This window comes from Miscanthus floridulus, chromosome 16 (assembly GCF_019320115.1).
Source record: "Miscanthus floridulus cultivar M001 chromosome 16, ASM1932011v1, whole genome shotgun sequence".
Taxonomy (NCBI): domain Eukaryota; kingdom Viridiplantae; phylum Streptophyta; class Magnoliopsida; order Poales; family Poaceae; genus Miscanthus; species Miscanthus floridulus.
Genome location: NC_089595.1, coordinates 113,705,236 through 113,726,441, shown reverse-complemented (window position 1 = coordinate 113,726,441; position 21,206 = coordinate 113,705,236). Strand labels below are relative to the sequence as shown.

Genomic DNA, 21,206 nt, shown 5'->3' with positions numbered 1-21,206 from the left:
TATCTAAATCTGGAACCAGGTTGGTTGCCTAGATCAGCAATTCTCCTATCCCTTCACTCATCGACCACGTATGGAGCGAGCGAGAATACGTACGTATACATTGACAATTGACATCATATCGAATTATCGATTGATCTCGGTTAGGTGCGTACATACGTACTGCATAATTTGGAATGACTTTACTCAGTAAAAAAGTTGAAATAACTTATAATTTGGAACGGAGAGATTACGGAGTTTCTGGCGACGCCGCCTCTCGTGTTATCAGCAGCAGCAGGGTCCAGAGTACTGTCTGTCTTGCATAGGATTTGGACGGTTCAGGCTATATCTGCAATGACGCAAACCGCCTACACTGATCGTTAATAACCTTACGATGATTTTACGATGGACCGATGGAGCGAGTTTTGTGCCCACCAGAAGCTAGGCCGATCGTGACACGACGTCGTGCGTTCGCGAGCGAGCGGGGAGCTTTGGAGATGGAGGAGGTACGGTGGAGTGGAGGCGGGGCAACCCGATGGATTCGCAGGACGACGTGCCACCGCGCGCGCACGCAGGCGGTCGAGGAAGGGAGGGTGCTGCTGCTGGGCGCGCTGGATGGGAGCGGATGGATTCAGATGTGATCGAGGTCGCCGTGGAGTGTGTTGCAAGGCAGATGCGAGCACGCAGCGCTAGCCGGCGGAGCAGAGTCTCCGACCGATCATCATCCTGATTCCTGGCCACTTCCACGATACAAAAGGCCAGGCGAGCTGCGTGCTCCGCGTCAGTGAATATGCATGCATGTACCGTCAGATGATCGCTGCGCTGCTATAGCCAGTTTGGACTTAATTAGTGGGTGTGCCTCGTTTATTTGGCTAGCCAAACTTTTGATGTTTTTCCTTTTCTGAACGAACCGGCATTGACACCACATGTTTATATTGATATAGCAGAAATTTCAGTCCCGCGAGGCTACAGAAAAGAAAAGAAAAGAAACACCACCGACAAGTAAAACTCAACAACTAGTAGTGGGACAAACAACTAAACACACCACGCACCAGGGGCGGATCTATGTACATGCCAGCGGGTGTGGCCACACTAAAAAACAAACAAAAAGAAGTCTATCTACAGGGCATTCAGTGTTTTGGAGGCCGAAAACTCTAGATTTTTTCTTCACAGCTTCTTCCTCCTCAAGCCCGACGCGTCATCGCCGCCCACCGCCTCGCATGGCATGGTAGGGTCTCACCGGAGCTCCGCCGCGGCGGCCTCCTCTTCCAGCCCCCCCCCCCTCCCCTCGCCGTCATGGCCATGGGCGTCGTGCCCTGAGCTGGCCTGATCGCCTCCTACGACGCCAGAACCTTAACCGTCGCCCTCCCGACGTCCCCACCGTCTGGCCGACCTGCCTCCTCCGAGCCTCTTTTAGGCCCGCCGGAGTTGCGGGAGAAGGGGGGGGGGGGGGGAGACCGGAGATGGAGAAGAATGAGAGGGAGAGGAATCGAATGTTGAGAGAGAAAGGAACACTCGAGTGTCATTTTTGGTATTTCTAAAAAAATAGTAATTTATAATTAAACTTTATATGAACGCCTAAGATAAAAATCTAGGTACCTACGAGGCAAACGTATCTCCCTTAAATTTGCTCTGCGAGCATCTAACAGTAAATTGCCTGCGGGCACCATATTAGCTAGTCCTTATATCAACACACTGCAACTAACATTTATGATATGGGATAAGTATCATTAAATTAATCATGTACTCCGTAATACATTTTTAAGTAAACCTATTAATATTTATACTACTTACTGTGAATTTTGTCAACACACTGCTTGTCGTGGTTGTCTTCGCCAGCTATGGGTTTCGCTTTGGATCTTGAGTGGGGAAGAAGAAGAAACCGCTATAGGGTTCTTGAAGGTAGAACGACGTGAGAGAATGAGAAACGGTTTCAGATATAGATGTGTTTGAGGCTGAGACCCTTGGTTGGTATTAATAGCCACGAAGGCGAGATGGTAGATATCTTGGAATGTGTGAAAGCAACCACAATTAATGGAAGGGAAAGCGCCACTTCGCTAATAATGAGGGGAACAAGGCGTTGATGACTAAGAAGGAATTTGAAGGGTTTTTACAATAAGAGCCGTTTTCAGATTCAGTTAAGTCAGAGTAAAGTCAGAATCGGGAATCGGCTAATTTAAATCGGTTATTCTATCTGAACCAAGAAGTACAGTAGACCAGCAGGAAGAGTACAGTTATCATCAGGTTTACACAGAATATATATTACAGGTGCTAGAGCATAAACTACAAGTTAAGAGCATCATGAATTGCTCTTAGTGCTTTCAGCAGAATAGCATCAACTTCTGTAATTTGTTGTGTCTCTTCCTCGGCTGATCTGGGAATGCTCTTAAGACTGTTGCGAACAACTTTGCCTTCCTTAACCTTGGTCAGCATCTCTTGTTTCTTCTGTTTGATGGCCTTTGGGATCTGAGTCAAGTTAGACTCATGACGGTCAATGGCGGCTTTCACACTTTCTAGTTCTTGTTCGAGCTTAGCACGCCTAATTCTCAGCTGAGTCAGTTCTGTTTTAATTTTGGAAGAAGAATTCTTCAGATTATCGATCAATTGTGCTAATTCTTTGGCTTCCTATTTGTTAGAGTTCTTCTTAGCCATCAAAGCTTCATGGTCAGTCAGATTTCTTTGAACATTTTTCACCTTGGGAGCTTGATCTTCGATCCTGGACAGAGGTATCAAGGCTTCAACAAGATTTGGGGACAGATCATTCTTAATGGCTAAGAAGATTTTTCTCATTGGATCTACATCCTGGACCAAATTGGCTATGTTCCTCTCGACCAGCAACAAGACTCGACCACGGACACAAACTCAACAACATGAATCTGAAACGAAATTGCAAAGGCACAAAGGGCGATAGGACAGCGGAAATTGAAATATTTTTGGGCTTTTGTGGACTCTAGGTAATGAACAAATATGAATCTAAGGCAAACGAGATTATACCTCGCGGTAAACCTGAAATATCTGATACCAATTGATGAGTACAGGCCCGATCTTCCAAGAGGTAGCCGGTAAGTTTGATTTGTGGAGATCTCGACGTTGGCGATCCGGCTTCAAATCAGACACGATTCGAACCCTGCAACCGTTACACCACTGCTCCGTTGGTTATCAACCAAGCACAACTTGATTGACCTCGCCAAGAAGGCTTTTCCTGTAAGCGAATCGAAGAGCACAAGCAAGAAGGTAAAACACGCAATCTGAAATTGCAAATATGAATGACACGAATATTAATAGAGGGTTCAAGAACTCGGTTCCAAAGGACTAATCGACACAGTGGAGGAGATCAAAAACGGGGGGCCTGGATCACTGTAAAAGGATTTGTCACCACAGTTATAATGAACGATTCAGTTTCTCGATGGAAAACTAAACTATAAACAAAACCTAATTGTGTAGCAGCGGCGGCGGCTGTGTTTATAGTCTAAGACTCGACCTAGGGTTGGGGACGGCCAGGGGTTGGGCGCCCACAACTTGGGCTTAAGGCCCGACACGATACATGGCCAAGTTGGCCCAAATAGGTAACGCAGCACCTTGCCGTGGTCACACAGAATGATCCACAGACCTTCTGGAGCTGGGACCAGATCCAAAACGACGGCGTCGTCGTCCCCTTTCCAACGCATCCAAGAACGGCCCGTTTCGATGTCGTATGAGGAAGTTATGACCGAAACAGTGACGACGTGTCTGCTGAATCCGAGGGCGACATGGCAGCTGAGTTGGGAACGAATTGGAACTTGGGGAAGACCATGGCGTCGGTGTGTCCAGTGTGGCGATGTCCTCATCAGCATTGGCATCATGTCTTTTAGTCGATTTTTTGTCTCATCTGATAAGATTTCTTGAGAAGAAATGGCTGATGAGCTTATCTCGCCTTCATCTATATATTCCTCAAAGTTAAAAGAATAGCTCAAAACTAGAGAGTTAACTGCCTCTATGTGAACAAAAGGAGTCTTATTAGAAATAGAAAAAGAGTTGACAATGAGGTGGATGGTGAGAGGGAGACAGTACCTTTTCTAAAAGAGATCCTGGCTGAGGAGAAGGAACAGCCGATGATTTGTCGACATCCGGATGAATCGGCTCTGGATTTTCAATGCTAGAGTCTATAGGCATCAAGAAGCTTTTCAGTTTATGATTGCTATAGAAGGATAAAATGAGCATATAAATTTCTTACCATCGATTGTTTATCAAGCTAAAGAATCGACAGTTTGAGTATTAGTGTCAATAGGGTCTTCTTCAACTAGTGAGTTGTCAGATTTTTGCTCTTGTGGAGATGTTTTCCTAGGTGGTGTCTGGTAAAAGAAAAGGATCAGAGAAGAGTGACGAGTGCATAAGATTAAAGGCTTAAGGAGATACCTTGGTCGTATCAGATGGTGAAGTAGAGAGGTTCTCATCTTCTACGTTTGGGATCTGTCAGGGACATTAGTTGCTTCAATTGTAATCGGCTCCTTAGGAGGATTAGCCAATGAGAGATTAGCGGATGCTGATTTAAGTGCCTAGGACAGAAGTTTAGCACCCAAAGTAGATTGAGATACAATAGTCTATGACTGCAAGAAAGGAATTGAATTAAAAGTTGAATATCATCTTAAGAGGGAAGATAAGTTAATTTATCTGAGCAATTGATGATTTTATTCTACAAAGTCTCTTTCCAGTGGTGGTTTTCTGAGTTACACCTTGTGTTGCCTTGCATTTTGAAGACTGATACGTGAGTATTGCTGGGGTCACTGGGGTTTTCATCAACTTTTTCAGAGTGGGTGTAGTTGATCCCAATCTTGAGGCTGGACATGGTGGATAATATTTTATGAGATGCCCTTTCCTGTCCACATTTGAGGGATCAAATTCGGTATCCTACAAAAAATTTATTAGATGAGAGAACTTGATAATCCTTCTAAAAGGAAAGTGGTGAGTTATCTCACTATCAGAAGCAAAGTTGTCGTCCAGGGCTAAGCAGTTAGAATGAATTGAGTTGCAGAAGAGGTGAAAATGTCATTCTTGCCACCAGGAGTCAAAACATGTTTGAAGAGAAGGTGGCTCTTGTCCATTCATGTAGACAAAGAGAAGGAAGATCTGACCCCAATTGAAAGACTCTAGAAGCTTCCATTATTTCACTGATACCTTCTCTTGGCTTTAGAGTATTTCTAAAGAATAGCCGAGGGGGTAGTTGACCAAGGCCGAATTGATGGGCCACAAAAGAGGGGTTATAGAATTCATAAGTTGGAAGATTATCTGGGAGAAAGGCACCAGTAGCCACTTTGCCACAACCATGGCAAAATTTGGTAGGCAACACGCATGGTTTGATGATGCAACAGAAAATTATAGCAGCTGTTTTATCTGAATAGCCTAATTCAAACTGGAATTTAACTGGTAGAACTAGTTCATTATCTTCATCTTCATCATAAGACAGCCAAGCCAAGATGTTTGCATCAAACCCTCTATAAAATTTCTTGAAAATGTGGGCTACATCAACGGCAATTGTTATGGCTGATGCAGCTTCACCATAATTCATACACTGTTGAGTTCTTCCTTCTTTTCCTTTATAATCTTTAGCAAAGTTGAAAGAAGTGAAGCTCAGATTCCTGAGATTGGGTCTTACAATCTTATGCATGTACAGATTCAGCCATAATTGTATCAACCATCAAGGGCCACTGATGGTATGCATTGATCATTTTTCAGCAATTGGGTAGCTACTTGGTGCATCAGATGATAAGCAAATCCTAGCAAATATTTTCCAAGGGGGATTTCATTATCGGTTGCTAAACGCTCTGCCAAGTATTTATGATTATAGGTTAGACCACAGGATGACCCATAAAAGATGAATTTTGTTAGCCACATATTTAAGAAAGCTACATGTTCTCTATCATCAATAGTCGATCCATCCCCAATATGATTAAAAATTAACTTGCCCATCCTGTGCAGTCCGATATTTTGGCTAATTTCTTGGATCCAGCACTTAAGAAATCATAAGGTTGCATTGATCCTGTTATTCTAAGGCCGGTTAATATATAGATGTCGACCAAAGCAATGGTCATTGGACCGTGACAAAAAACAAAAGCATTCAAAGTGTTGGACCAAAAATAAGATGCAGAGATCAGAAGTGAATCATTTCTCTCCATTCCAGACAGTGAGAGTGTCAAGCATTGGTTTAAATCAGAAATTTCTCAATCTCCAGCTTTCTTTTCTGATACCCTATGGAACCAATCTCTCTATCCTTTAGGCATTTTGAGCCAGTTTCTAAAAGGAGTTTTGGTGTTCTAGAAAAATAAATCTATTATAGATTGTTTGAAGGGAATTCGGTTGATTTCTTGGTTGATAAAATCAGATGGATCAGGATCACCCATAGGTCCAAGATAATAGGTATTAGGAACAACAGCTGATGAAATCAAAATTTTGTTCCTCGTTTCCTAGAAACCAGTCGAGATAAATTTAAGAAGAAAGGAAAATACAGAGTAGTGGCTAATACTTAAAAGACAAATCTGAAGGCATGTCTCAGGAACGTGATTGTTGGTTGCCATTATAGCCAAAATGGATCTGATTCTGAGGAAGATTGTAGAAAGGTGGCTTGAACAGTAGTTTGGCAGAGCAGAAGATCGGCTAGGGTTAAGGCTTTGGTGGTGGCGGTTTTGACTGTTGATGCTTGCTCAAGATAAAAAGGGAAAGTAAGTAGGCCGAGCAAGTTGAAAATGATACTGTTGGGGTATTATATAGTATTCGGCCAGAGAAATCAGGAGTCACGCGTATATTTCGGAATGAGCAGTTGCAACACGGTGAGCAGATAAAATTTTTTTGGAATAAAATCATTTTTTATCCTAAAATTGGAGGCATATGTTTACACTAAAATTTGAAAAGAAGAACGCAGAACTCGAAGCTTCTAGGATTGTGTCATCAAGAAATCAATTAGATGTGAATCAGTATCAGCTGATTTAGATATGATGTCAGAATTGGCTATTTTATAGATGACGTCGGCAGACGGCGTTAATGGGCTATGCTTGAATGGCGCCAGGAAGATGTGTCGGACTCTACAAATAAGAAAAATTAGGGTCCAAGTTATTATTAAGTTAGGAAGTTTTCTTTTATTCCAAGAATTGTAATGAGTCGTATTTGAGTAGGATTCATATTTGGGTTCCGGGTATAAATATTAGACCCTGGTTATTGTACAAAGGACGAACACTCAATCAATACAATATTTCCGGTTTTCGTCATCGCATTAGGAGTAGGAGTACTGAAGATCTCGATGAGTTCTTCAGCAAACAGGGCAGCATCGACTGATCGATCTCCAGTTTGCTTGTGAGTACCGTCACAACTTGTATTGTGCTTGTAAAGCTGCATCAGCTGATTGATCTTTTACGAGCCATAATATAAGTTAGTTATCGATCTATATCGTAGTTTGTAAGGCCGCATTAGCTGATTGATCTCTTACGAATCATAATATAGATCAAAGTTATCGATCTTGTGTTAAATAACTTGTTGTTTAATACAATATCACCAGTTATCGAATCTGCTAAGGTTAGTAAGGTTTTCCTTGCTGTTTTTGGTTGATTCACTAGTTATCGATCTTGTTATAATTAATGTTTTATTAATTATAACAAATCCCTTAATTGGGATAGAGATAGATCGGCATCATATCATCTTAATTGGTCGTCCTTTGATTTGGTCATGCTTTAAATCTTATAATTGATGGCTTAATTCTGCTAGATCGACTGTTTTATCTCTATTCCAATCAAACATAGTATGCATCCAAAGACATGTTTTAATCTTAAATAAACTCAATAGTTAATGAGATTTAATCTAATAACACTACCATAGCTGCATCAATTCGGTCAAACCTCACTGATAAGACTTTAGATTAAAGATTATCGATTAGTGGTCTTGTTCATGATCAAGATATGTACTTTGTTTGTTTGCTATGACTGTATTGAAAGGGACCGTGACGCCTAAGAGGGGGGTGAATTAGGTAACTTAAAACTCTAACTCTAAACTATGGCCTCTTTTTCTACCCTTAGCAAAATCTATGCAAAAGATAAACTATTTAAATGTGCAACTATGGTTTTGCTAGTATGTTGCTATCTCTACCGCAAAAGGAGTTATGCAACCTAGGTTCCAAACCTATCAGCTAGCCTCTCACTAAGCTAGAAAAGTAAAGCACACACCAAGATTGCAATGTAAATGCGGAAGCTAAAGAGTAAGGTAGAGATATGCAAACTCCCGTCGACGACTCTAATATTTTTACCGAGGCATCGAGAAGCGCGTAAGCTTCTCTCTAGTCCTCGTTGGAGCCCCTCACAAGGAATCCCTCGCAAGAGCCAAGCTCTCGATCGGGTAACTCTGTGGATAGCCTTGGGCCTTCTCCACACGCAAGTGGGTCTCCGACGTGCCTTCCGGCAAGCCTCTCCCGGATGCTCCCCGCCGTCTTCACTATCAAGCTTCCGGCTGAAACACCGCGGGCCTTGTTCTCTTTGGTACACGGTAGCGGCCACACCACAATGGTGTACGCAAGCACCGAGTGATAAGAGGTATGCAAACCTCACTAAACACTAGGCCTAAAAACCTAGAGCAAGCACATAAGCGGTGGTCTAATCAACTTAAGCACTTCGCAAAGCACCTACGCTAATCACCTAATGAATCACTAAGCACTATGCAAGTAGAGATCACGAAAATGGTGTATCAACACACTTAGTATGTTTTCTCAGCTCTCCTCATCTCAAATGGCCGATTGGGGGTCTATTTATAAGCCCCATGGAGAAAGTAGTTGTTGGGGATGAAACACAGCTTTCTGCTACTGACCGAACGCTGCTTTCATCCTAACCGGCTGCGTCTGGTCATCCTGACCATTAGAACGCGCGCTTTGATCGGACTCTGGGCTGAGTCTGGTCATCAGTGATCGGACGCATCCAGTCACGCTAATGCTGCTCTAGAACCTTTCTAGACTCGATCAGACGCCACTGTCTGACGCGTCCGGTCGTCCACAGCCACTGCGTCCAGTCACGCTGAATTATTGCCACAACAATGAATGGTGAAGTCCGTGCATCCGGTCACTACCTCGCTCAGCGTCCGATCACTACTGCTGACACCTGCTGTTATCGAGCAACTAATCGGCCGCGTTCGGTCCCTATAAGGGCCGCGTCCTATCACCTCTGCTGAGCTCGTTTCTTCGCGATCTTGTATCTTGCTTGGTTCCTACCTTCGTGCTTGGACTATGCTTGATATCTTGGGTCTTCTCTTGTGCTTCTAGGGTCTTGTTTATGGTATTGATCATGGGATCATCATGTTGCCTTCGTCTAAGTCACGTCTTGCACCCTATTGAACTACAAAACAATTACTTGCAAATTTATTAGTCTAATTTGGTTGTGTTGGTCATCAAACACCAAAATCTAAAGTAAATGGTCCTAGGGTCCATTTTCCTTACAATCTCTCCATTTTTTGTGATTGATGATAAACACGACCAAAGCAAGCAAATAATAAAAATTTTGGAATTTAAAAACTATTTACTTGATAGGATGCAATGCAAAGGGCAAGGTTATATGATGATAAAAGATACCACATGTAAACATCTTTGGAAACTTATCTTGCCCTTACAAATGTTTTCATGTGGCATTATGGATTTAAGTCTCCCCCTAACTCCATAATCCACTATCCTCCCTTTCTTGGACCATTACCACTTGTAAATTATTATCATTATCACTTGTAAATTATTATGATCGAGCTTGCTTTTGGTCCTACAAATTCTCCCCCTTTGGAATCAAACACCGAAAAAAAAGACATTAGTAGCACAAGGGAGGGTCAAACTTTGTGATCCTTTGTATGTGAAGTGGAATAGGTCACCAAATTTGACTCTCACATTACATAGACTAAGCTCCCCCTAAATATATGCATACATACGATGGAGAATATAGTTTATGCATAATTTGCAAATTAATGCTCAAAGGAGTTTAATCTATATAACGCATGGAGAAAGCATATAAATACCAAAGTAAAATCAACATGATGATATCGGTTTAGAAATACCACATATGGAAACCAATTTGATTTATACCACTTGTAATAGGTGGTGGATATTTGAAGTATGATGCTTAACTCCGAGGACTCCATTTTCCTTGCAATGAGACTACTATACACATGATAAGCTTGAAAATATGTTAGTCTCAAAGCATCCAACTTGTAGAGTAACCTCCTCCTAAGTTTGTGCACACAAGTATGGAATACTTGTAGGAGATATGCACATTTATTTTAGAATCAAAAATATCACTTGAAAGATGATATCACATGAATATGAGAATCATTTTTCAAATGTGATATTCGGGAGAAATTATCTATAATTTGGACTTTGGCACATATTAGATGAATAATTGTAAAACAAGCTATGTGTCGTGCTCCTAAACAATTTAAACCATGTAGGTTTGCTCCAAGGGTTAAGAGTGAAACCAAGCAAGCCTACCATAAGATATACCTAGTGTATGCAAGACAAAGGATTTAAGCATGCAAATGCAAACCTAGGCATGAAAAGGAACTAGATGCTAATTGAAATTGTAAGAAATTAAATCTAGTTACCTAACATGGGAAGAGGAATTTGGGTCCATAGTGTTCACTAACCCACTTAGCAATTGACATGATCCAATGTGATGCACCCCATGAAATGCACCCATACTTTGCTAAGTCTCTAAATTCCCCAAAGTCCATCGGACTTCTCACTTCCCTTTCGGAATCTAAACCTTCTTGGTGCTCTTCATGTTGGAAATGATCTCCTTTGGCACTCTAATACGTTTGGCCCCATTGTTGGCTTGCTTATTCACCTTGATGGCCACCACCTTGTCATTTTTCTTCTTCTTCAAGAGATAAGGTATGGAGACATTTTTGTCCACCTTGTTGGTGTAGGTGTTGGTGAGCTTGCTTGTTTGCTTTTTATTTTTCTCTTTCTTCTTTTCTCCTCCCCCATTTTTCACCTTACACTCATAGGACTTGTGGCCTTCCTTGTGGTATACGTAACAAACCACGGTTTGTCTTTCATCTAGCTTCTTCACTCCCTTGACAGTGTTATCTTGATGAAGTTAGGCTTGCTCTGTCTTGCATTTCACTTGAGTCAAGTCCTTGGTGAGGCGAGCCATTTCTTGCTTGAGTTGCTTATTCTCTATTGCGGCCTCTTATGTGCATGTTTCTACAACAACTTTCTCAACACAAACTTGGTTGCACAAGGGTGAGTCTAAACATAAATCATTACAAGAAGTAGAGGCATCCTTTTTAGGCATGTCAAAAATTGAACCTTTCTTTTTATGTGCCTCGGTGGGGGTTGTACCGACAGCTTCAAGATTAGCAACTTTATTAGTTAGCTCATCACATTGTTTGCACATGGTTTCTATTTTAGCAAGCAAACTTTTATAATCATCTTATGAGCTAGATAACTTTTCCTTTAATTTTTCATTTTTCTTTACAAGTTGCTCATCATTGATTGTGCAATTTTTTGTGTTTGCACTTGTCTCAAGTTGCTCAATTTTAGTAGATAGCTCCATATTAAGATTGGCAAAAGTTTCATATTGTTCAAGCAAAGTAGCATAAGCTTGTTGTGAGCTATCTAGTTTTTCTATTAATTTTTAAGCTTCTTTTGTTGACTAGTGCAAACTTTAGCAAAGTTAAGATTTTGTTGCACAATTTCATCATATGAAGGTAGCTCATCATCAATATCACTATCATTATCACTATCACTAAGGATAGGCTTTTTGCTACCTCGCGCCATAAGGCACACACGTGAGGTGCTTGATGATGAGTGATTGTGCCCGCGTCTCTTGTGGTGGTCTTCTTCTTCACTTGAAGAATCGTCCCATGACCTTATTGATGTGAGGGCTTTGTCCTTTACACACCATCTTCTTTGTCTTGGGTGTGGTCTTATTTGGACAAACTTCCACAAAGTGTCCCAACTCGCCGCATCTATAGCATCCTTTCTTTCTTTGCTTATTTCTTTGATTGGTGAAGATGAAATCTTGAATTTGGATGGGCACACCCTTGATATTGAGTTTTTGGATCATCTTCTTCACCTTGTTGATAAGCTTGATATATTCTTCATCAAGGTCGGAGGTGGAGGAGAAAGATTGATCATCATCATTTGATTCTTCGTCGTTATCATCTTCATCTTCTTCTTCATCTTCACTTAAGGAGCTTGAGCTTGAGCTTGTCTCAACTTGCTTGCCCTTCATCTTCTTTTTCTCACTACATGTGAGAGCTTTGCCTTTGCTTGATAAAGAGGCTTCTTCTTGACTCATCTTGCGTGACATTTCAAATGCCACTATCTTGCCAATGACTATGGCCGGGGTCATGGTGCTCAAGTCCTCCATGTTGTGAAGGATGGTGATGATGCTTGCGTATTTCTTTTGTGGTAGCATGGAGATGATCTTCCTCACGATGTCTGCATCATCTAGCTTTGTTAATCCTATTGAATGGAGCTCATTGATAATTAGATTCAAATAAGAATACATATCACGAACAAGCTTATCATCATTCATTTTAAAGGAATCATAATTTTGTTTAGCTAGACAATGTTTTTGCTCATGGACATTAGTTGTGCCGTCATGGAGCTCTTGGAGTTTTAAACAAATTTCATGTGCCGTATTTAAAGTGAACACTTGGTTAAACACATCCATGCTAAAAGATTCAAACAAGCAATTTTTAGCTCTAGCATTGAAAAAAATTCTTTTTCTTCACTCTTTGTGGGTTTATCGGGATTCTTAATGGGTTTCATCCCGTCATGAGTGACTCTCCAAACACCCAAATCTACCGCCTTAAGGTGACAAGCCATTCTAGCTTTATAGTAGGGGAAGTTAGTGCCATCAAAGTGCGGAGGCCTAGAGGTATCCATCCCAACCACTCTAAATAGCGTCGGCTCAACGGTGGTGAAGCCAAAGATCCAAATTGAGCCAACTGGCTTTGATACCAATTGAAAGGGATCATGACGCCTAAGAGGGAAGAGGTGAATTAGGCAACTTAAAACTCTAACTCTAAACTATGGCCTCCTTTTCTACCCTTAGTAAACCCTATGCAAAAGATAAACTATCTAAATGTGCAACTACGGTTTTGCTAGTATGTTGCTATCTCTACCGTAAAAGGAGTTATGCAACCTAGGTTTCAAACCTATCAACTAGCCTCTCACTAAACTAGGAAAGTAAAGCACACACCAAGATTGCAATATAAATGCGGAAGTTAAAGAGTAAGGTAGAGATATGCAAAATCCCGTCGACGACTCCGGTATTTTTACCGAGGTATCGAGAAGCGCGTAAGCTTTTCCCTAGTCCTTGTGAGAGCCCCTCGCAAGGAATCCCTCGCAAGAGCCAAGCTCCTGGTCGGGTAACTCTGTGGATAGCCTCGGGCCTTCTCCACACGCAAGTGGGTCTCTGATGTGCCTTCCGGCAAGCCTCTCCCGGATGCTCCCCGTCATCTTCACTATCAAGCTTCCGGCCGAAACGTCATAGGCCTTATTTCCTTTGGTACACGGTGGCGGGCACACCACAAACGCAGTTGGTGTGATCTCACAAGACTCCAAGCCCCTCCAATGTACAACAATGGTGCGCGCAAGCACCGAGTGATAAGAGGTATGCAAACCTCACTAAACACTAGGCCTAAACCAAGAGCAAGCGCATAAGCGGTGGTCTAATCAACTTAAGCACTTCGCAAAGCACCTACGCTAATCACCTAATGAATCACTAAGCACTATGCAAGCGAAGATCACTAAATGGTGTATCAATACCCTTGGTATGTTTCCTCAGCTCTTCTCATCTCAAACGACCAGTTGGGAGGTCTATTTATAAGCCCCATGGAGAAAGTAGACGCTGGGAACGAAACCCAGCTTTCTGCTACTAACCGGACGCGTGTGTCGTCCTGACCGGACGTGTCCGGTCGTCCCGACCATTAGAGCGCTCGCTTTGATCAGACTCTGGGCTGAGTCCAGTCATCATTGATGGGACGCGTCCGATTGCGCTGGCGCTGCTCTGAAACCTTTCTAGACTCGATCGAACGCCATTGCTTGGCGCGTCTGGTCGTCCACAGTCGCTTCGTCCGGTCACGCTGAATTATTGCCGCAACGATAAACAGTGAAGTCCATGCGTCCGGTCACTACCTCGCTCAGCGTCCGGTCGCTGCTGCTGACGCCTGCTGTTGCCGAGCAACTGATTGGACGCGTCCAGCCCCTATAAGGGTCGCATCTGGTCGCCTTTGCCGAGCTCATTTCTTTGCGATCTTGCGTCTGACTTGGTTTCTACCTTTGTGCTTAGACTATGCTTGATATCTATGCTTGATATCTTGGGTCTTCTCTTATGCTTCTAGGGTCTTGCTTATGGTGTTAATCATGAGATCATCATATCGCCTTCGTCCAAATCACGTCTTGCACCCTATTGAACTACAAAACAATTACTTGCAAATTCATTAGTTCAATTTGGTTGTGTTGGTCATCCAACACCAAAATCCAAAGTAAATAGGCCTAGGGTCTATTTTCCTTACATGCATCGGCTATTTTAGCCGATTTGCCTATACTCTCACGCATATAGCATGTTTTTATGAATCTGCCAATATATAGATGGTTTTATAGATTCTTTGGCTTTAGTTTGTTATTATTATCATAGCTGCATTGATCCGATCGAACCTCACTGTTGATGATAATAGATTAGATTCAAACTGTTTGTAGATTCATTTGTATTAGACAGTCGATTTGTTCGCATGTTATACTCTTTTCATCAAACTTATTGGCTCGACGCTTTATATCGATCATGTTCCATTTAGCTGATGATGCTTTCTTATATCGCTTCTTTACTGATTATCAATTCTCTAATCGATCGATGACATCAATCGACCATTTGGTCATATATATTGGAATTTTAAGCAAAGATCTCCTAATTTTGTATTTGGGTGTATTATACTTATTTTTGTTTAGATTAATCAGTCATCATAAATCTGTTATGATCCATGAGCATTGGTTATTTTGATTCATATCATTATCATTTAATATTAGCTGATAATCCTTGATTTAAAGATCTTCATTTCATGGATACGCCATATATCAACTATTTAGTCGATAGCCTTATTGAATCGGCTATCTAGCCGTATATTTGGAACTGTTTGGTGCAACACCGACATGTTCCACCTTAAATTACTGATAAAATTTTCTCTTCTTGTCAATTACAAGTCAAATTGACTGGCACGTCGTTGGGTTTTCAGAATCGACTGGTTCTATGTTGAAGCCAAGTAGATCTCTGGTCTTGTTTCACTCAGATCCTTTGGCTTCCTGTGTGTTGATCACATCGCCATATTTTTGTGTCAACAACTTCATGCTACAACTTGTTGAGCTTGAAATGCATGTGTGCTCCTAATGTTTTGAATTCTTGGTCGATAGATAACATGCGTGTAAGTTATAGGGCAAGCGAAATAAGTACTACATTTGTACACCACACCAAAATAGCGAGAAACAAGTTGATACTTGCAAGTAAAATAAGTTAGATGAGTGACACCATAGGATAGGATAAGTACGTGTTAGATATGACACTCACATTGCCATTTCAGCGCCATGGCGTGCTTGTTCGGAGCGCGTAGAAAAGGATCGAAGCATGCCAAACCCAGTCCAACAAAGCGCTTGACGGGCAGCAAGACTGGAAAGCCCACCTGACAGACGCCAAGTTAGTGTACAAGACTTCAAACGGCACGCAATGCCGGCACCTGTGTAGAGCTTTTTTTAAGCAAATGATGGGATGAAGGGCCCTAGTGTCGAGCCTTGAGCACAATCATGCCATGGCATCAAGGGAGAAGTGATGATGACACTGTCCTTTTATGAAACATGAGGAGGTTGAGATTTAGAGAGGAATGGAGTGAAGGAACTTTGGACCAAAGTTGTGGCAAATACAAGCGTCAAGCGTGCACATTCACAGAAATTAAAGCCTAAATGCAGGCAAGACTCTAACCCGAACGACAGAAACCAGGGATGGATACTAGATGTCTAGATGAGTAGATGTGCATGTGCATCAGCTCCCTTTGTGTGTTAAATTTGAGACCAGGCCATCCAAATCCATAGTTCTATATATTGTAGGCAAATACTTCTTTATGTCACTTTAGTAGTAGGTCCATATATTATGGGTATCAATTTTCAACTACTTATGAGTAGATTCCTAGTTGCCCTCCTTCCTCATATCTGATTCCACTATAGAAAATCTACCACCGTAGTTCACTCAAGTATCCTTATCATATAGTACGTTACTTTGGAACCGCCTCTATTTATATACAACGGTGTGACTTCATCTGTTAAACTGATCAAATCGGTCACAATGCATGGGCCTTGTTTGGTAACCACCTAAGGCCTTGTTTGGATGCACATGTATTCACCTCAATTCACATGTGTTGAAATGGATTGGAGTGGAACTTAAACTAATTTCCACTCCAATCCACCTCAACACATGTGGATTGATGTGGATAGGTGTGCATCCAAACAAGACCTAAACTATAGAAGCTAGGTTTTAAAAGCTAGATTGCTATAATCTGGATTATAAAGGTTGGATGGAAAAGGTTGTTTGGTTCATAGCTGGTAAAAGCTAAGGTAAGCTGTTGTACAGGGTTAGATTACCAAAATACCATTATTCTTTGTTTTTATGCTTGTGTAGTCACAATAGGAAGGGGTAGAATTATCTTTTAATGTCCAGAAGTTGCAAGAAGCTAGGTTAGACCAGCTTCCAAGATTGTAGAATCTGTAGCTCTCTAGATTGTATAAGCTGAGTGAAAGTTTGTGACTGTTTAGAGCTCCTAAGAGATTCTAGAAGCTAGCTTCTACACTCCACTAGAATTCAAATAGGCCCATAGATCCATATACCCTGAATCCATAGGTGGGACCCACATGAATAAAAAACATCGTCCCTCACCCACCTTCTTTCTCCCACACTCATCTCCTCCCTTGGCCCCTCTCTCATCCCACCTTCCTTTTTCCGCCGCTCATACCCTCCTCCCTGCTCAAATCCCCCTCCAAGGTTCCACGTCCTCCTCCCGCCTTGCCAGCAGGGATGTGCTGTCTCCTTAGACTCCCTCCTCGCCAGATCTGGTACGAGCATGGAGCCCCTCGCCCCCGCCCTTGGAAACCTGGCCACTTGGAGCACGCGAGTGTGAGGAACTTGTCCACCCAGGGCACCATCATCATGGGCTCCTTCAGCTCCTAGGCTATAGGCTCCTTCGCCTAGATCTAGGGGCTCGGTGGGGGCTCAGCCACAGGGATGGGGGTGACGACTGACGATGAGCTAGGGCAGAGGAAGTTGGGGTTCCAAGCAAGGACAGTGACAATGACTTCTTCATCGTGACGATAGTGCCAACGGCAAGAAAGAGAAGAAGGGTGAAGAGATAAAGCGTGATTTGTTTTTGTTTGAAGCAGGTTCCGTACAAGGGAACTACACATCCATGGAATCAAGTTCACACTATATAGGTACCTATTCTAATATTGTATTTGTTGTATATGAGCTGCTTATGAATGCTTATTGCGGAAACCCTTACGCCATATCCTTTTTATCTTGAGCACTAAGCATTAGCCTTGTTTCATTCATGTAGACATTTAAAAAACAACGTAGCTATTTGGCAACCCCGATTCTAATTCATGGTCACTTTTCTCTCTTTTGCATGTGGGTTGTTGTCCTCATATTTTTTTCTCTCCTCTACCTCCCTAGCTATCCTCCTCCCTGCTTAAATAGAGTACTACAATGACACATCCTTTTTTCCGTGGTCTTAGCTTAGTCCAAGCAAAAAAAAGGATTCCCCCAACCCCCCTTATCTTCCTCCTATATATTTCGTTTTGTGTCCTTGAGGAGATCCCTTATTTTTTCCATCGCCCTCTCTTTTTTAAAGGAGTTAGCCATGGTCGGCATTCATGACACCCCTCTTTCCTTACAGACCTGGTATAATCCAAGCACAATAATGGATAGCCCATTATTTCCACCTCACGCCCCTTATTTCCTCCTATTCTTTGCACGTCTAGACATTTGACCTCGCTCTCAAACCACAATATAATGGATGCAACTAATGCACAACCGACCCTTCTTCAACCTCGTGCCCCCTACCACCTCTCCCCATTCGGCTCCACCGCTCTCCCATGCCGTCTCCGCTGCCATCATCACTAATCCAATTATCTTATTCTTCTTTACCGATCAACTACCCCGCTACCAGCACCGCCCAACCAGCCTCTTCCACTACCTACGACCACTATCACAATTGATCTCCCCAAAGCTCCCTTTACATCCGTAGAACATAAAAACCCACAGCCTCAAAACTCTAACCACTTCCTGGCTTAGGGTCGGCAAATACGACTCGTCGGAGGAGGTTCGGGGTCATCGGATCTAGTTTATTGGTCAATGGTCATCGTCACAAACCTCGGGCCCTTGGCAGCCATGAATTTGACGGGGGGAGAGAGGCGAGGAACATGGATGAAGGTGGAGGAACACGAAGCACGCAAGTGTAGACTCGGAGATAAAGCAACAAAATATATTGACTGAACACAACAAAAAAAATTAGGCACTCGAATATAGAAAAGGCACTTAAATGTAGAAGAAGTGCATGGAGTACTTTCCTTTCCTCGTCCCAACCAAATCCAAGCTTTGTACACAGTCGTACAACACCACTCCTACAGTCACGATCCGTGAAAGTTCCACTTCGACCAGCCCCCGGGTCCCACGGACCACGACGGCTGCCCAGACCCGCAGACCATCGAGTGCAGACTCGTCCACCGGTCGGGCACCCTTTGGTACGCGAAGCGCGGCCACCCACCGGGCCCCGCTGCCCCGTAGGCCACAAACATTCCGCGCCCCACGCCACAGAAGATCCGCCAACAGTTCTACGATCTCATCGCACGAACGAGAACGAGGAACGCAGCCCGCAACCACCCCCAACCGATGAACGCGCGCACGTCCCAGCCCGCCGCGAGATTCACAACGCGCACGCACGAAATCCACACCACTCCAAGAACAGATCCACATCACTGCTCCCTTTCTTTCCTTGGCTGCTGAGCCTGACTACTCCGCATCGAGGGAAAAAAAGGGAGGATACTACTACTACTCCCCCAGGCAGCGCAGCGGAACGGAAGAGCATCAAACGCCAGCAGCAGCAGCAAGGCAGTAATAAAAGTCGGAGGCATCAAATCCAAAAGGTTTTTATTAGCATGGAAGCGATCCAAACCCCTGACCAATTCGGGAGGAGGAGGAGTTGCATCTGTGGCCTCCCCTGTTGCTCCTCTTCCTCATCGCGGTCGCGCGCGCCCGCGTCCCTATTACTCTCCGCGTCCGGGTTGGGGCGCGTCCACCGATCCTTACTTCGCGTTTGCGCTGCGACGTTACCTGCTTCCACTCGTTGGTGGAATTCGCGGCGCCGATCGAGCCGCGGACTCGCTTCGGGCTCGGTGCCTGTGTATTTATTGGGGGAAATCGCCGTAGCGTGTGATTAGGTGGTTGTTGTTCTTCTGTGTGGCCTGGTCTTCGCGTGTGTGTTTTGTTGTCTGGTGGAGGCGAATCTAGGGTTACGGTCGTCGGAGATGGAGTCCTCCGACGACGGGGGCTCCGGGCCGCCGGCGGCGGTGGGGATGGGGAAGTCCCGGCCCTTCGTCGGTCCCCGCGGCCGTTGGTGGTGCGAGTAGCTCACCTGGCGCGTCCGGATCCGGGGAGAAGCCACCGGTGAAGCGCGTCATGAAGACGCCCTACCAGCTGGAGGTTCTTGAGAGGACGTATGCAGGTGCGTCGACTACTGATGATTCTGAATGTTTTGGGGGTTTGTTTTCGCGAGCTTTTGATTGAATTATGCGTGTGGTTTTCATGGGGATTTTGTTTGCGTAGAGGATTCGTATCCAAACGAGACGAAGCGGGCGGAGCTGTCGGTGCAGTTGAACCTCACAGACAGGCAGCTGCAGATGTGGTTCTGCCACCGCCGGCTCAAGGACCGGAAACCGCCGGCCAAGAGGCAGCTGAGGGACGAGGAGGTTAGCGTCCCAGTCATAGCGCCGCCGCCGCCTGTGCTTCCGCCTCCATTGCCCCAGCGAGATGATATTGGGGACTGTTGGAACCTATGGTGAGCAGCTGCCGCCCTATTCCAGGAGAGGGCCTGGCCGGTCATCGGCTGTGCCTAGGCTATCTGTGCCGGAGATTGGGAGGAGATACTATGAGCCACCACAAGTTATGCTGCCTCACATGGCACCAGTGCACCTTACGCAAGCGGAGCATCGGGTGATCGATTCTGTAGAATCACTTATAGGGGAACCTTTGAGGGATGATGGGCCAGTGCTTGGTATTGAATTTGATCCACTTCCTCCTGGTGCATTTGGCGCACCTATCGGTAAGAACCTTGTGCTCATGATGCGTTATATTTGATGCCTTAATATATATTTTTCAAATCAATTTACAATACATACATAAGACCGATTTAGAAGCCTATTGTGTAGACCTATCAAGCTCACCCAACTGTCATTCAAATATTTTTATTATTAAATGTAGTGGATATAGACTCAGATTTCTATTTTACTATGTCTTTTTATAGCGTTGGAAAGTTTCGACGCAGATTGTTTTGTAGAGTCTGAAATCTGAATTGTTGCCGATGTATTCTTGCCTTATTTACATTATGCTGATTTACTTTCTGCTATTTATTTTGAATGTTTTGGAGCAGTTCCTGAGCCACCAAAGCAGCCCTTCCGATCATATGAGGCCAAGATGTTTTCTGGGCATGATCCCAAACCCATGAAGGTATGCATTAGTTTGCTTGCAGACAAATGCTTGTTTTTTTTACCACTTCATCGACTCCTTGTCTTTGAATAGATGACATAAATAGAGACTCTATCCATTTTTCTATGTGTTGTTTCCATCAATCTGCCTTCTCATAGGGATTCTTTTCACTGGAATAGTGGCTGCAGTTTGCAGTTAATGATATTTTTGGCATTTTCCGTAAGCCAAGGCTGTGCAATAGTGTTTTTGTTCTAATAAGATATGCGCTGTAATGGTATTCGAGTCATGCGCTGCTGTGTTGCATGTTTTATTCATTTCATGCATATTGTTGCATTGAAGGGAATGGACACCATATGTGCATATGCTCTCTTTATAGAGCATAGTCTTTTCGTTAGATTTGTTACTGTACATTGGTTTCATGATTATATTATACTTTATCACACCTCATGGATTTGCATTGTTCGGAGTTTTTGAGTTCTAATCTATCTCTTTTGTCCG

The 21,206-nt window shown here is 43.4% G+C and overlaps 1 pseudogene; it reads left to right on the top strand.

Annotated features, from left to right (window-relative positions):
- The first annotated feature begins 511 nt into the window (after nucleotides 1-511).
- Nucleotides 512-21,206, top strand: part of LOC136511322 (homeobox-DDT domain protein RLT2-like) — a 31,017-nt pseudogene continuing 10,322 nt past the window's right edge.